At 34.0% G+C, this 15,642-nt stretch overlaps 1 non-coding gene and 1 pseudogene across 1 annotated transcript; one reads left to right on the top strand and one right to left on the bottom strand.

Moving 5' to 3' along the window:
* Nucleotides 1–6,896: 6,896 nt before the first annotated feature.
* Nucleotides 6,897–7,566, top strand: LOC121214522 (photosystem II CP43 reaction center protein-like; annotated as a pseudogene).
* Nucleotides 7,567–8,334: 768 nt separating this feature from the next.
* Nucleotides 8,335–8,441, bottom strand: LOC121215120 (small nucleolar RNA R71). Its single transcript, XR_005910851.1, has one exon. It is a non-coding gene; the product is annotated as a small nucleolar RNA R71 (small nucleolar RNA).
* Nucleotides 8,442–15,642: the final 7,201 nt, after the last annotated feature.

The following is a 15,642-nucleotide window of genomic DNA, read 5'->3' as shown; positions in this document are numbered from 1 at the left end:
AAATCCAATTGGTGAAATCACTTAATTGAATTCAACTTCAACAATCACAATAAATCTATCACTTGAGTGTGAGCCCATGTAACACTTACCAACTTTGTCAAATTAGTGAACGTCTTATGGAATTGAGCACTTTATTTTCTCAGTGCCATAGTCCAACTATGGTCTTACACATAATCACATAACATATACCAATGCCATAGCCCAGCTATGGTGTTACACGGAATTACATATCACTTATTGCCATGGTCCATCCATGGTATTTTCCGTCAATTCGTCTTTATTACTGAACGAAAGTACTCAAACCTACGTTCTACTCAATTTGAACTTTCTTTCCAATTTATCTATCTTTCTCAACAATCATAATTCAACCATAAATATATATATAGAATAATACATTATGTCATGCATAATACTAACAAATAATTGTTTGGTTTCATCCATATGAATTTACAATTCAATTCATAATAACTAATTGAAATGAAACATTATGTCATTTCTAGATAGTGTGATAGATCTCTGACGAGCTTCCAACCAGATCGAGCTTCCAATAATTTGAAATGTAAAGGAAAAAAACTACGTAAGTAATGAATACGTAGAAAGCTCATATAAAATTTACTCATATTAATCCATTTCAAATATGAAATTTATACATATAAAGAATAATCCTATACCAATACCGCAAGATTCATGAAACCATAGTCAACAACTCACAAAGTGAATAAATCCACAGCAATTTTCATTTGTATTTCATTACTTTCCATTGCATTTAGTTTCTTTAACTTAAATAACAACATCAATTCAACTCATCATTCCCTTTTTCATCATTTTAGACTTCAAGTATGAACTTAATATTTCATTACATTTCCACACCTGTTTCATATGCATAACACACAAGACATAAGCATATCATCAACCATAGCCACAAGTTAGTGCATTTAAGCATAGCTCTTTTGGGAATTAACCACATGATAAACCATTTCATAAGGAATTACATAATTTAAACCTTACCACTTTTATATGAACACAAACATATTTCCATTTGAGCACTTACCATTTCAATTCATAACTTATTAGTTTAACATGGCATAATCCAACCACAACTTGACCAACGCCCATTTACACCAAACATGTTAGCATACAAAATATAATTCATAGGCACATTAACATAAATAGCCACTTAGCCATAACATGTATCTCATAAGTTTATAACTCATCTCAACCTATATAATTTCCATGTATTATCATATCAAGGATGGTCACACGTGTACATGTTATAATTCATATCGTTCTCTTACCGTTTCAAATCTGAATAGTGCTTGTTGAACCATTTAGAATACTGTTGGATACCCAAGATAGCTCACACATAGTGTGCTAACTCATATAACTGTAATCCATCAATTCCTGTACATGTATGCTCACACGAGCTGTGAATCAGAATACTCACATGAGCTATGAAAATGGGCCTGCTCACAAGAGTTGTCGGTCGAAACGTAGCTACACGATATTGCTCACACAAACTATAGAGTATTCGCAACACATGCCGGACCTCAACCATCGATAGGACGTTCAGGACTAGCACTCGAATTATCTAAAACCTAATGACATGTCATTTGTCTCCTATGAATTCCTAAGGTTCAAATGGGACTTGGTAATCGCCGTACGTTGTTGCATTTACGTCATTTCATAACACTGTAAATTGCATACTAACATATATATATTGATTTAATCACAATAGATAACATATTAACATTCAATTTAATCAAAATTATACAAAATACAATTCATACAAACTTACCTGTCTAAATTGCAGAAACACCAAAGTTCAAGGGTATTTTGGTAATTTTCCATTTTCCTCTTTTTCCACTCGATCTTGATCTAATTTAATAATTTCATTCAATCTATTAATTTATACAATAAAAAATTCATTTTATGCAATTTAGTCATTTTTATATTTTTACAAAATTACCACTAAAGTTTTACTTTTACTCAATTTAGTCCCTGAGCCCAAAACATGCAAATTAACCATTTTTATCCAAAATTGAGTTTAGCAGAATGTTCATGGTATCCAAAACAGCCCATTTATGAAACAATTTCACTTTAAATCCTAGTACTTTTATTAATTTAAAATTTTAGTCTCTAACTGATAAATTATACAAAAATCACTTAACAAAATAATTTTAATTATCAATCAACATTAAAAATTCATCATTTAACATAAAAAAATCACAAGATTCATCAATGACAACATTCAAAATCTTTAACAGTTTCAAAATCAAAGATATGAACTAGCTGGACCAAGTTGTAACGATCTCAAAAACATAAAAGTTACAAGAAATGGGGCTGAAACAAACTTACATGCATCTTATGAAGTTTGGCCAAAGCTTAAAGTTTTATCAATGACTATCTTCCTTCTCAAATTCGACTAAACAATAAAATGTAAAGGATGATATCTTTAACTTATTTTATTACCTTTTAATTTGTTTTAATTAATTAATAAAACATACATATTTTCATAATAAAACAAAGCCAACCGCCCACTTATATATAATATGGTATATTTACCATATTAGTCCTTATACTTTCATTCATGAAGTCATTTAATCACTCAAATCAAATAGCGGTCAATTTTTTCATCTTTTACAATTTAGTCTTTTTTAATTTATTAACCATCAAAACATTAAAATTTTTCAACAAAACTTTAATACCACCTTAATGACACTTTATAAATATTTTAAAAATATTTATGGCTCAGTTTATAGAAACGATGTCCCGATACCTCATTTTTTAAAACCACTTGACCTTTTAGTCATACCACTTGAACTTAATAAATCATTTATATAACATAATTTATCAAATAAAAACCCTTTTTAAAACCATATTTGACTCATAAATATTAAATAATAATATTTACAACCTTACTCGTCAGATTTGGTGGTATCGAAACTACTATTTCCAACAACACTGAAAAACGGGCTGTTACATTTAAATACAATTGACATTATGATAATGGGCTTCCCCTGGTCACGACGACAAGATGATGGTGGGCCAAATTGAAGTTGATTTCCTTAGATGACACATTTGGGATGTAACACCCCAAAATCGACCTAGACGTTATGGCCAAGTCTGGAGAGTTACAATAACCATTTGAAAAGCCCAACCTAGTTTTCTTGAAATTTAAATAGTCCCAAATCATTAAAAATGATTATATCAATCCATGAAAATCAAAATTTCTTTACAATAATCCAAAGGGAAACATAGGATAGTATAAATTGGATTAAGACAATAAAAATAACCAAAAGGAGTTGACCAAGTTCCAGCTACACCGACCCGCCTGAGTTTATAGGTTACCTGAAACTCAATCAAATATAGGAAATGAATTTACATATTCAATGTGCAACTTATGTATTCAAATAACAGAAAATATCATACAAGTCCTCGAGTTCTCAGTATGCAAATAGTTCTCCAAGTCGGATACAGAAAAAAAATAGGATATATTAGATACAGATGTAAATTTCCTACCCCCATCCGCTAGACACCATCTCCGTCCATCCCTACACACCAAATAGGGTATATAGTACCCATCCATCTCTACACACCGTATAATTTCCAGATCAAAGTACGATAAATTGCCAAAATCAGATATTTATATGTGGCTTAGCCACCAGAATCAACAGATAATTAAACTACCCACACTTCCTCCTGTAGGATCACCGGTACACCCCATGGTGCAGTAAAAAAAATAAATCCAATGATCAGATCTAGGGATCCATGTGTAATGAATGAATCGGGGTGAAAAGGGTATGAACGATTACCTTTAATCATCTGAAAATTTGAAGAAACAAATTACGCTATTGTATGTCGATTCCAAGTCGCTATGGAAAGTTTCAGCCTCACGTAATCCACTCGATGTGACAACGAACAGTAAGCACTCTCTAAAAATTTTCTAAAGAGAGAAAAAACTATTGATGACTGCTAGACTTCACATACTTTATTTTTCCGGTATATAAGGTTTTTCTTAAAAACCCTATATTTCCTAATTTGGGAATGATTGATATTTTTTATATGAATCAAATCTTAATAATTAACTGAATATAATAATTATAATTACCATAATTATAATGATGTTTGACCAGTAATTATAATAATATTTGATCTTAAATTATAATTACAATAATTATATAAAGGATTTTGGTAAATTATTTTTAGTTAAATTTTATACGAATCAAATTCATATATTAATTTAACCATATTTTTCATTATGTGTACAACATACTTGTACATATAATTCCTTCAATATTTAACTGCCCAATTGAATTAGATCTATAATCAATTTAATTCATGTGATAGCTAAACTCAATATCAACTATGTTGGGATTCCGTTCGTTTCAACCATAGGGTGTTGACCCTGTAGGTTCTTGTAACATTACCAATAATACTAGAACGATTCTAATATTACAAACAATTCTATATTGATCAACCATATCCTACTACATAGATTGTGGTATATCCAACATCAACCTTTATAGAACAACCAATTACGTTGGAAATTTGACTGTATTAAAAAATAGGACTCACGATGTTGGGATAATGATGATCTCAAGTCTGAGGATCGTATACATAGTAATCACTATGAGTAATGTTGTGACTATTACATAATAATCCAAGAAACATACTCATAACGGGTCAATCCAATATGTTGTCCTTTAACACACATACTCATGTATTGATTTTGACATCTCATGTTAATGACAACACTTTGTCATCAATCAACTACACGTTATTCTTAATGCATTATTGTTTTCCAAGCCCACAATAATACTCGACTAAGGACCTTTTAAGAATAATCATATTATTTTCAAGACATTATTATAAAACAATTTATTTATATACATAGAAAACAAACTGAAATAATAATGGTTATGCCTTATATTAATAAACGAGGTAAAATAAGTATGTTATTACAATCATCTCATGATTGGTCTTTGGGCATACTCTAACACCTCCATTATCACAAATCCCATCCTAATGCTGATGCATAATTAATAGATATTAGATATGCGTAAACATTGGTATAGATTCAGTCAATACAGATCATACTTGCTTATTGGTAACTCTTGAAAAGAGTTATATTTCATGACTTTAGACTTAACTAATTGCTTGTACTTGGGTACATTTAGTGGCATGTTAGGACATTTTATTAGTATTTTTATCATTTACATTAGGAGCTTGGATTGTGTTTACCTGTTAGATATTTTTAATTGCATGTTGAAGGGTTGTGTTTGGTGGTTTGACAGGTGCAGAATGTGGAAAAAGAAATAAATGAGTAAAGGTTTTCCACGGAAAAAGCTTGGAAGTTTGTCACCTTGATACTGTGGCAATTTAATAAGATGATCGAGTCAACACTCAGCGCATACCAGTCTTAGCCTAACTCTACTTGTACACAAAATATCTACCTAAAAAATAGGAGAGGATATCATGGGTTGTTGGAGCTATCCTAGGAAGAAAAGCTTACAAAAGGCCAAAGGTGGAAACCTAAAGGGTGTAAAGATCTAGAGGCAACAATAGAGGGCAGCAACTGAGTAAGGATGAAAAGAGGAAACTGAAAGCAGTCCTTCTCAGCCACCACAGGACACTGTGGATTATTTGGAATGAAATTGAATGATACAAGTGGGTATTCGACCTATTAACTGCAGAAGACTCTAGATATAGAGTAGTGTTTGTATAGAATGAAGACAAAACAGTGCAGAGTTTGTGCTGAGGCCTATAGACATAGGCCAGGTAACTTGAGATATTGCTCTCGAAAGAAGCAAGTCACTTTAGGTCTCTTATGAGCAGTAGGTTAATTACTATTTTCCTGAGACATTATTCAAAGTAAGGGAACACAGTCTTTTAAGTGATAAGTAAAATTGGTTATTGTCTCCAAAGGGACTGTATGAGCTTAATCAATTAACTGCAAAATTATAAATACACAATTTGATGTAATAGCTTAATAATTTGGATGGTGATGATTAAACTAAGTAAAATTAATTAGATGCAAAGATTGATACCTATGTAATTCCAATCAATATGCAATTTACCTAAATGTATGAATGAATGGCTTTAGCAACAAAAAATATGTACATTAAATGGTCTAGGCTAATTTTATTAATCAATATAATTTATTTTATCATGCTTAACAATGTTCGAAATACATCCATGGCAACTCAATCTTTCATGAGTTTGGAAACCAAATTAAGTTCTTTCAGAGTCTTTTACTTAGTTAAGTTTGCATTTTACTGTTCATATTAGCTGAGGGTTTCTTAGCATTTATGTAAAGTCATAGGGAGATTTAAGTTCGCAACAGTTTAATTACATAAACCAAAAAACTATGCAAGGCAATAGAGCTAACTAAAGATATTATGAACCTCAACTTAGTATGGTTTAAGGATCTAAATCGAACATTGCACATTTCAATTATGTGTCTACTAGACGTCGTCTGGTTAGAATCACTCAGCTAATCTAAGTGCACCCAATCACGTATGAATGAAATGTATCTTGATATTAATTAAAAACATGATTGACTGAGGCCTAAACATGTTAAACATGAATAAAATAGATATTATTGAATTAACATAATCATCCTAGAAAATAGGATTTAAAATATCATTGTTGATGTAAAAAACAATAAACTCAAAGCAAACATAATTAAAATAGATAACAAGAGGAAAGAGTAAACTCTATTCAGTTCAGTAGCCTTTGGATCTATTCTGACTAATTCAGTTCAGCAGTCTTTCGGATCTATTTTGACTGATGTGCTCCTTTGTTCTGCTCAATGCTACTTCTGCTAAGGAGTTCCTAAGGTGGCCGGCCAAATAATGCTTTTGACACAACTTTTGTGGCTAAAGGATGGAAAGGAGATGGGCGGCTATGAAAAGGTAAGTAAAAGGGAAATAGAATGTGGAGAAATCGTTATGAGACTTTCTAAACCAAAAATATTCTTTAAAACGAAGGTATTCGTGCTTGGATGGGGGCTCAAGATTAGCCTCATGAAAACCTTATATTCTCTAAAGAGGTTTTACCCTGAGGAAACGCTCTTTAATGGAACTTTAGCTTTAGCCGGTCGTGAACAAGAAACCACATTTTTAATGGGTCAAGAATGCCCGGCTTATCAATTTATCTGGTAAACTATTAAAAGCTCATGTAGCCCATGTCATATTAATCGTATTTTGGGTCAGAGCAATGAACCTATTTGAAGTGGCTCATTTTGTCCCAGAAACACCCATGTACAAACAAGGATTAATTTTACTTCCCCACCTAGCTACTCTAGGCTGGGGGGTAGGTCCTAGTGGAGAAGTTATAGACACCTTTCCATACTTTGTATTTGGAGTACTTCACTTAATTTCCTCTGCTGTATTGGGCTTTGGCGGTATTTATCATGCACTTCTAGGACCTGAAACTCTTGAAGAATCTTTCCTATTTTTTGATTATGTATGGAAAGATAGAAATAAAATGACCACAATTTTGGGTATTCACTTAATTTTGCTAGGTATAGGTGCTTTTCTTCTAGTATTCAAGGCTCTTTATTAATGAAAGAAGAGAAATGAGATGTGAGGGATGATGGATTAAAAGATTGGTGCACGATATTTATAGGTGAAGGTAAGGGGTAGAGTTAGCTAAAAGTAGATTCAAAATTCTTTCTTTTTCTACCATGCATGGCCGGCCATATTTCAAGGAGAAGGGAATGACTTAGTCTCCTCAATTTGAATTCAAATCAAGGCTATCAATAGCCATAAGGTGGACGGTTTCAACAGTAAAGTAGTTGGGCTGATTTCTGATTATTTTCCAACTGTAAGAACCTTCAATTAAATACCCCAAAGCTTGCTTTTGGGCTACCATCTACTTGTGCCGAAACTGGGCTTCAGTTCCCCCTTGTTGTACGGTTTCTCAGTCCAATAACTTAACAGACATGTCCATCTTTTTGCACCGCTTTTCCTGGGTCAAATTATCAACCTCATGACCCAAATTGCATGGTCTTGCCGTCCACATGAATTTATTTATGCATGTCCATGTTTCATTCAAATTAATCACATCTTCAATGGTTGTCCTACATAGTGAAAAATTGCATATTAATAAATTAACATGAAATAATATAAAATATGTACAAAAATAATGCAATTAAGCACAATTTCACATACTTTATAAATTCATGCCCAATATTACTAATTAAGTAAAATTCACTTATTTTAATAACAATTTCTCAAGATTAACATATTTATTAAGTAAAAAGGTGGTAAATATATATAGAAAAACCCTATATAATTTTGAGTTTACGATAATCCCCCAAATATGAATACCAAGCTTAGAAATGGCATCATATCTTTTCGGCAATTGGAGGATGAAACACTATATGAAGCTTAGGAATGATTTAAAGACTTAATTCAAAAATGTCTGATGCATAGATTTCAACACTGAACTTAGATGGAGATGTTCTATAATGGTCTGAATGCACATACGAGGACAGTAGTTGATGCTTCTACTAACGGTACTTTGTTGGATAAATCTTATAATGAAGCATATGAGATCTTGGAAAAGATTGCCAACAATGATTATCAATATCCTACCACAAGATTTGGGACAGGCAAGAGAGCTGTTGGTACTATGGAGCTAGACACAATCACTTCGTTGATAGCCCAAACATCTTCTTTGGCTAATATGATTCAATCAAAAGGCCTACTACAGTCCTGGAGATAAAATCAGCCTAACTATCGTGTGTTTATTGTGGTGAAGATCATGTATTTGATGAATGCCCATCAAATCCAGCATCCATGTGCTACATGGGTAATTTCAACAGGAACAATAATCCCTACTCTAACATGTATAATCCTGGGTGGAAGCAACATCCGAACTTTAGTTGGAATAATCAAGGTGTGGGGAATTTTAACAATATGGAAAGATAGAATGCCATCAACACACCACCTGGTTATACTCAACCTATGTCAAGGCAAAATGTCCAGCAAGGTCAGGCATCGGTTTCATCATCATCATCTATTAAAGCCTTGTTGAAGGAATATATGGCCAAGAATGATGTTGTAATTTAGAATCAGACTGCATCTCTCTGATCTCTTGAGAATCAAGTGGGTCAAATATCGAATGCTTTAAATTCGATTCCACAAGGAGCGTTGCCAAGTGATACCGAAAATTCAAGATCAAAAGGGAAGGAGCAATGCAAGGCCATAACTGTTAGAAGCAAAACTCAGCTTGATGACGTTGTTCACGATGACATGACAGAAGAGGATAACTCAAATAACAACCAGGTAAATATCCCAAAGTCATCTAAAAAACATAGTGAATCTAAAAACGGTAAGCAGCCAAATGTTGTGGCAGAATCAAAACATGTTGTCAATAAGAATGCCACGAAAAAATAATATCAGTAACCTCAAGGATGACCACTTTTACCTTTTCCTCAGAGATTTTATAATTCTAAGTAGGATATTTAGTTCAAAAGATTTTTGGAGGTTTAGAAGCAACTCTATATCAACATACCACTAGTTGAAGCTTTAGAGCAAATGCCCAACTACATGAAATTTATGAAAGATATATTGTCAAAGAAGTGCAGATTGGGAGAATTTGTGACTGTCGCTCTCACTGAAAGGTGCACAACAATGTTGACAAATAAATTACCTCCAAAGTTGAAGGACCTAGAGAGTTTCACTATCCTATGTTTAATTAAAAATCATTATGTTAGTAAGGCATTATGTGATCTAGGAGCGAGTATAAATCTAACGCCTACGTCTATGTTTAAGAAGCTAGGAATTGGAAAAGCAAGACCTACTATGGTTACGCTGCAATTGGCTGATTGATCCTACGCACATCTGGAAGGTAAAATTGAGGATGTGTTGGTAAGAGTAGTTAAATTTATCTTTCCTATGAATTTCCTTATTTTAGAATATGAACCTAACCAAGATGTGCCAATTATTCTTGGAAGACCTTTTCTTACTACTGGCAGGACTTTAATTGATGTACAAAAAGGTGAGTTGATTATGAGGGTAAATGATCAGCAGGTTACATTCAATATGTTTAATGCTTTGAAATGTTCTGATGTTCATGATGAATGTCGCGCCATTGGGTTGATAGAAACAACGATGGAGGAATTCACCAGATATTGCCACAACAATTCCGACAATGACGAAGACTCACTTGAGCATAATGGTACAATAACTTTTGAGGATTTCGGTGAATTTATAGAAGCCAAGCATATATTAGATATACCAAGGAAGAGGTTTGAACCCTTGGATCTATCAAATCGACCTTTCAATCATCCTAAACATTCTATAGAGGAACCTCCTCCACTGGAGTTAAAACCTTTGCCGCAGCATTTGAAGTATGAATATTCAAACGAAAATAGTACTTTGCCAGTAGTAATTTCTATGGACCTAACACCTGAGCAAAAGGCAAGGTTGTTAGAAGTTCCATGGCAATTTCGGAAGGCATTGGGATGGACCCTAGCTGATATAAAGGGAATAAGCCCTGCATAATGCATGCGTAAGATTTTTTCAGAGGATTGCCCTAGCAATTCCATTGAACAATAGAGAAGACTGAATCTGATCATTAAAAAGTTGTCAAGAAAGAGATTATTAAGTGGCTTGACTCTGGCATCATTTACCTGATTTCATATAGCTTATAGGTGAGTCCTATGCAATGTGTACCCAAGAAAAGAGGTGTCACAGTGGTAAGTAATGACAATAATGAGGTCATACCAACTCGCACTGTCAAGGGATGCAGAGCATGAATGGATTACCAAAAGCTTAACAAGGCAACTTGGAAGAACCATTTTCTCCTACAATTCATTGATCAGGTGTTGGATAGATTAGCTAGGAAAGCTTTCTACTATTTTTTGGATGCTTATTTGTTATATAATCAGATTGCCATATCCCCCAATGACCAAGAGAAGACAACTTTCAGATGTCCATATAGTACTTTTGAGTTCATATGGATGTCATTCGGGTTATGTAATGCCCCGACAAATTTTAAACGTTCTATGATGGCCATATTCTCTAACATGATGGAAAATCTTCTTGAAGCCTTCATGGAAAATCTTTCTTTGTTGGCGAATCAATTTGAAGATTGTTTGAAAAATATGGAATTGGTTCTGTGCTATTGTGAAGAAATAAATCTTTTTTTAAATTGGGAGAAATGCTACTTCATGGTTCGTGAAGGAATTATCCTGGGCATAGGATATCACAAAGAGGAATTGAAGTAGACAGAGCAAAAAATGAAGTGATAGAAAAATTGCCACCACCCATCAGTGTCAAGGGTATTAGAAGTTTTTTAGGTAATGTAAGTTTTTACAGTAGTTTCATTAAGGATTTTTTGAAGATATTTAAACCCTTGTGCATTTTGTTAGAGCAAAATAGACCTTTCAATTTCGATGAACATTGTTTTCTCCAATGGCTCGCGTCAAAATTGCCTCCAAAACTGCTGAATCATCAAGGGCTAGTGCTACTCGACCAAAGACGTTCTTTAATAACCACGAAATACAATAGTAACATCATGAAGCGCCCTTTTTATTTTGATCAAGGGTTCTTATTTAAAGATGAACCATATATGGGATACGATGAGCCTGTGTCCACCATAGTAGAAAAAATGGGTGGAATTCTTTTCCTTTGCACCCCGAGGATGTTTTAGGAAAAATTATTCTAGAATTTTATACTCATGTCAACTCTCCAGATTCCCCTTTTATCTACGTAAGAGGTACTTCCCTTCCGTTTGATGAAGACCATATTAATGCACAGTTTCATCTTGCAGGAATACAAGATGACCACACGTCGTTTGCTGAAAGTATTACCGTTAAAGGTTTAGCCGAGGTGTTAGACGATTAATGTATCAAAGGAACACGATGGACTGTTTCCAATTAGGAGTGTTATACTATTGAGAGGGCTTTGTTGAAGCCTATTGGGAAAATTTAGTATCATTTCCTGAGGAGCCAACTTATGCCATCTACACACAATACAACTATTTCGAAAGAAATAATGCTTTTGTTGCACTCCATTATAAAAGGGAGAAGGATTAATGTCGGGATGATAATTTTTCAAGAAGTACATCGGTGTGCTAAAAAGAATGCAAGTAGTTTAAACTTTCCTTCACTTATTACTGGTCTATGTCAACCCGCTCGAGTTCATCTCAATGCGGAGAAGGACATCACCCCTAACAAGAGCGGGTTGACCAAGACCATCTTTGCCAAGATCCAAGGCACTGATGTTGCCAGGGCAACTCAGCATAGTCATGCCACCACTTCCTTTGCTACACATACCCCCACGACAGAACCTCCAGTTTCTCGTAGCTCCCTTGAACAATAAATAGTGCACTCCTTGAAGCAGTTATAGTAGAGGATGTCCCTTTCTGCAATCCAGCAGTTTCACCTAGTTGAGAAGATGGCACAGGCCTAGTAGCAGCAAGCTGAATATTGTGCTTATGTGAGGAATAGAGATTTGGCTATAAGGAAATTCCTACAAAATAATTTTACAAAGCCAATGCCAAAATTTCCTATCGTCCCAGCCACCTTGCTCCCATTTGCTGGTGCTCTCATGGAGCCCACTCAAGCTTCTACTAAAGCACCCACTCAACCTACTGCTGAGGCACCTACTAAAATTGTTGTGGAAAAGCCCAAGAAGATGACTTCCCTAAATGCTGAAAAGGTGGAAGAATGAGAAAAGGATGATACTGCCACCACCAAAGAGAATGACCCTGTTCCACCTTCGTCACTAGCTCCTGTATCTACACAGGACCGTGACATTCATTGTCTGATCGATGAACTCACAGAAGCTGACAAGGAAGGGGAAAAATGACCTCAAAAAAGAGGAAGTGGTGGTACAAAGTCAGTGCCCAAAAATCCACTAGTCGGGCAAACTGCAGTAGCTACATGCTAGTCCAAGCCAGCTAAGTTTTTTTCTCTCTTTTCTTCTTTCTTGCATGCATCTTCCATTTCATTTTATTTTTTCATGACATTTGTTGTAAAAATTTCTCTTTTAGTTTTTCTCTTACATATCTGATAATGGATTGAGGACAATGCATCCCTTAGATTTAGGGATGTGTTGTGCATTTAGGTTGCATGTTATATTTAGTATGTATGATCATTTTAGAATATTCATTCTAGGTTAGTTGAATTTGTTTTGCCACACCAATGTAACTATTACGTACAGTTGGCCTATGAGGAGTACAATCTGTACTTATGATGTTCGATGATGAGCTGAAATTATTCAATATACTTTTTCGGGTTGTAGTAAGTATCTTTTAATCAACTTAGGGACTTTTGAAGGAAAAATTCAGTCATTTTTCCTTGGCACTATTAAATAAAGGATAGTAGGCACTCCAATGCTTATAATTTTTGAGTAAGTTAGCACCAATTTGTTTGCTCCATCGTGTTGTTGACTAGAAAAGCACCAATTTGTTTGCTTCATCGTGTTGTTGACTAGAAAAGTGAGTTTAAGTAAGACTGTGTAATAGAAAGTAAATAAAATAGGGGCACTCCACTCTAGTAACGGGTTGAGTAGCTAAGGAGGTAATTGTTTGCTCCATCCATCTTCTAAGTCAAAAGCCTTAGCTTCAAGAGTGATTTATGTTTAAATTGTGAAATGATTGAGTACTAGGTAATTCGGTGTATGCTCCATTGTGATTATCAAGTCAAAGAATTTTGTGACATACTAAATCCCCTAATATACTAATATTTCATTAACAAAACGAAACAAAAAACACAAATGTAAATGGTCTATACAAGTATGCTTAAAGTAGGAGTGATTTTAGTTTAGGTAACAAACGAACTAATTAAGCTAGGAGATATTTGCTATGGCCAAAACATACATGAAACTTAGGAAATCTTATTTTTAGGGATAATTTTTTGCATTACCTTTGTTAAGTCAAAACTTTGAAATTCGAACAGCTTTTAAACGAGAGAAGATGTCTGAGAACTGATGTATATATTGGTCTCTGAATAGATTGACAGTACAACATGGGTACATGCATTGGCAATACTGCTGCATACATGCATTTATACAAATTTTGCTTGAGGATAAGCAATAATTTAGGTTTGGGGGTGTGATAACTCTTGAAAAGAGTTATATTTCATGCCATTCGACCTAACTAATTGTTTGTACTTGGGTACATTTAGTGGCATGTTAGGATATTATATTAGTATTTTTATCATTTGCATTAGGAGCTTGGATTGTGTTTACATGTTAAATACTTTTAATTTCATGTAGAAGGGTTGTGTTTGGTGGTTTGGCAGGTGTAGGATGTGGAGAAAAAAATAAAGGAGCGAAGGTTTTCCGGGGAAAAAGGTTGGACAGTTTGCCACCTTGTATGCCGTGGAAATTCAGGAAGATGACTGAGTCAACACTCAATGCATACCAATCTCAGCCCAACTCTAATTGTACCAGAAAAATCTGCCTAAAAAATAGGAGAGGATATCGTGGGCTGTTAGAGCTATCCTAAGAAGAAAAGCTTATAAAAAGCCAAAGGTGGAAACCCTAAAGGTTGTAAAGATCTGGAGGTAACAATAAAGGGTAGCGGATGAGTAGAGACCGAAAAAGGAAGCTGAAGGCAGTCCCTCTCAGCCACCACAGTACACTGTGTTGTTAGATTGTGGATTGGTTTGGTGACAACCATCTTCCTAAGTTCTTCTATTATTTCTTAACCTGTTCTACATCAAAACGATGTTGAATGTTATTTTGAACTTGAATTTTAATCGTCAACCCATGAATTAAATTTCATAGGGTTGGGATTACATGATGAAACTTTTATTTTGTTTAATGGTTGAAGTATATATTTGATTTAATCTATTATTTGATTCAACTGTTTTCATTTCCTAACTGTATGCATACATTCTCTAGACGTAGATGAGTGTGCAATATGCACATAAACTTAATCTAATTCTAAAAAGGTTAGATTAGTTTGACTGAAATTGAATGATACAAGTGGGTATTTGACTGAGTACCTGCAGTAGACTCTAGACATAGAGCAGCATTTGTATAGAATGAAGAAAAAAAAGTGCAGGGTGCCATGCTATGGCCTATAGACATAGACTAGGTAACTTGAGATCATGCTTTCGAAGGAAGTAGGTCAATTTAGGTCTCTTCTGAGCAGTAGGTTCAGTACGATTTTGCTGAAGCAATATTGAAAGTAAGGGTAGAGTCTTAGTAATCCAACCTTTCAATCAACATTGTAGAATTTTTATCCTTTGTCGTAGTGTCTTTGCCATAGCATTCTTAGTTATTTATTTATTTGCTTTCATTTTATTCACGTAATTATTTTCAAAATTGCCATTACATTTTTACTCTTGTTTTTCCTCAATATTTTCCAATATTAGTCAGTATACATTTTACACTTATCCTTATTATTTTAATTTACCACTGCGTACTTAACTCGGTTTTTCCATAACATTAATCATTATCATAACTTGACCATTTCTATACCTAATTTGATCCCTGTTGAGACGATCTCACTTATCACTTTATTACTTGACTCGACGTGTATACTTGCACAATTTTCAAATAACACGTGACACTTTTCAAATAACACATCAGATTAATGTTCATATAACAGATTTTCCAGTAACAGATCATAACATAATAAGTTTTATAGCCTAATTTAAATCATACGAACCCTATA

The sequence above is a fragment of the Gossypium hirsutum genome, chromosome D02 (assembly GCF_007990345.1).
Source record: "Gossypium hirsutum isolate 1008001.06 chromosome D02, Gossypium_hirsutum_v2.1, whole genome shotgun sequence".
NCBI classification, from domain to species: Eukaryota; Viridiplantae; Streptophyta; class Magnoliopsida; order Malvales; family Malvaceae; genus Gossypium; species Gossypium hirsutum.
Note: the sequence above shows the minus strand (reverse complement) of the source record. Positions and strands in the feature narration are given on the sequence as shown.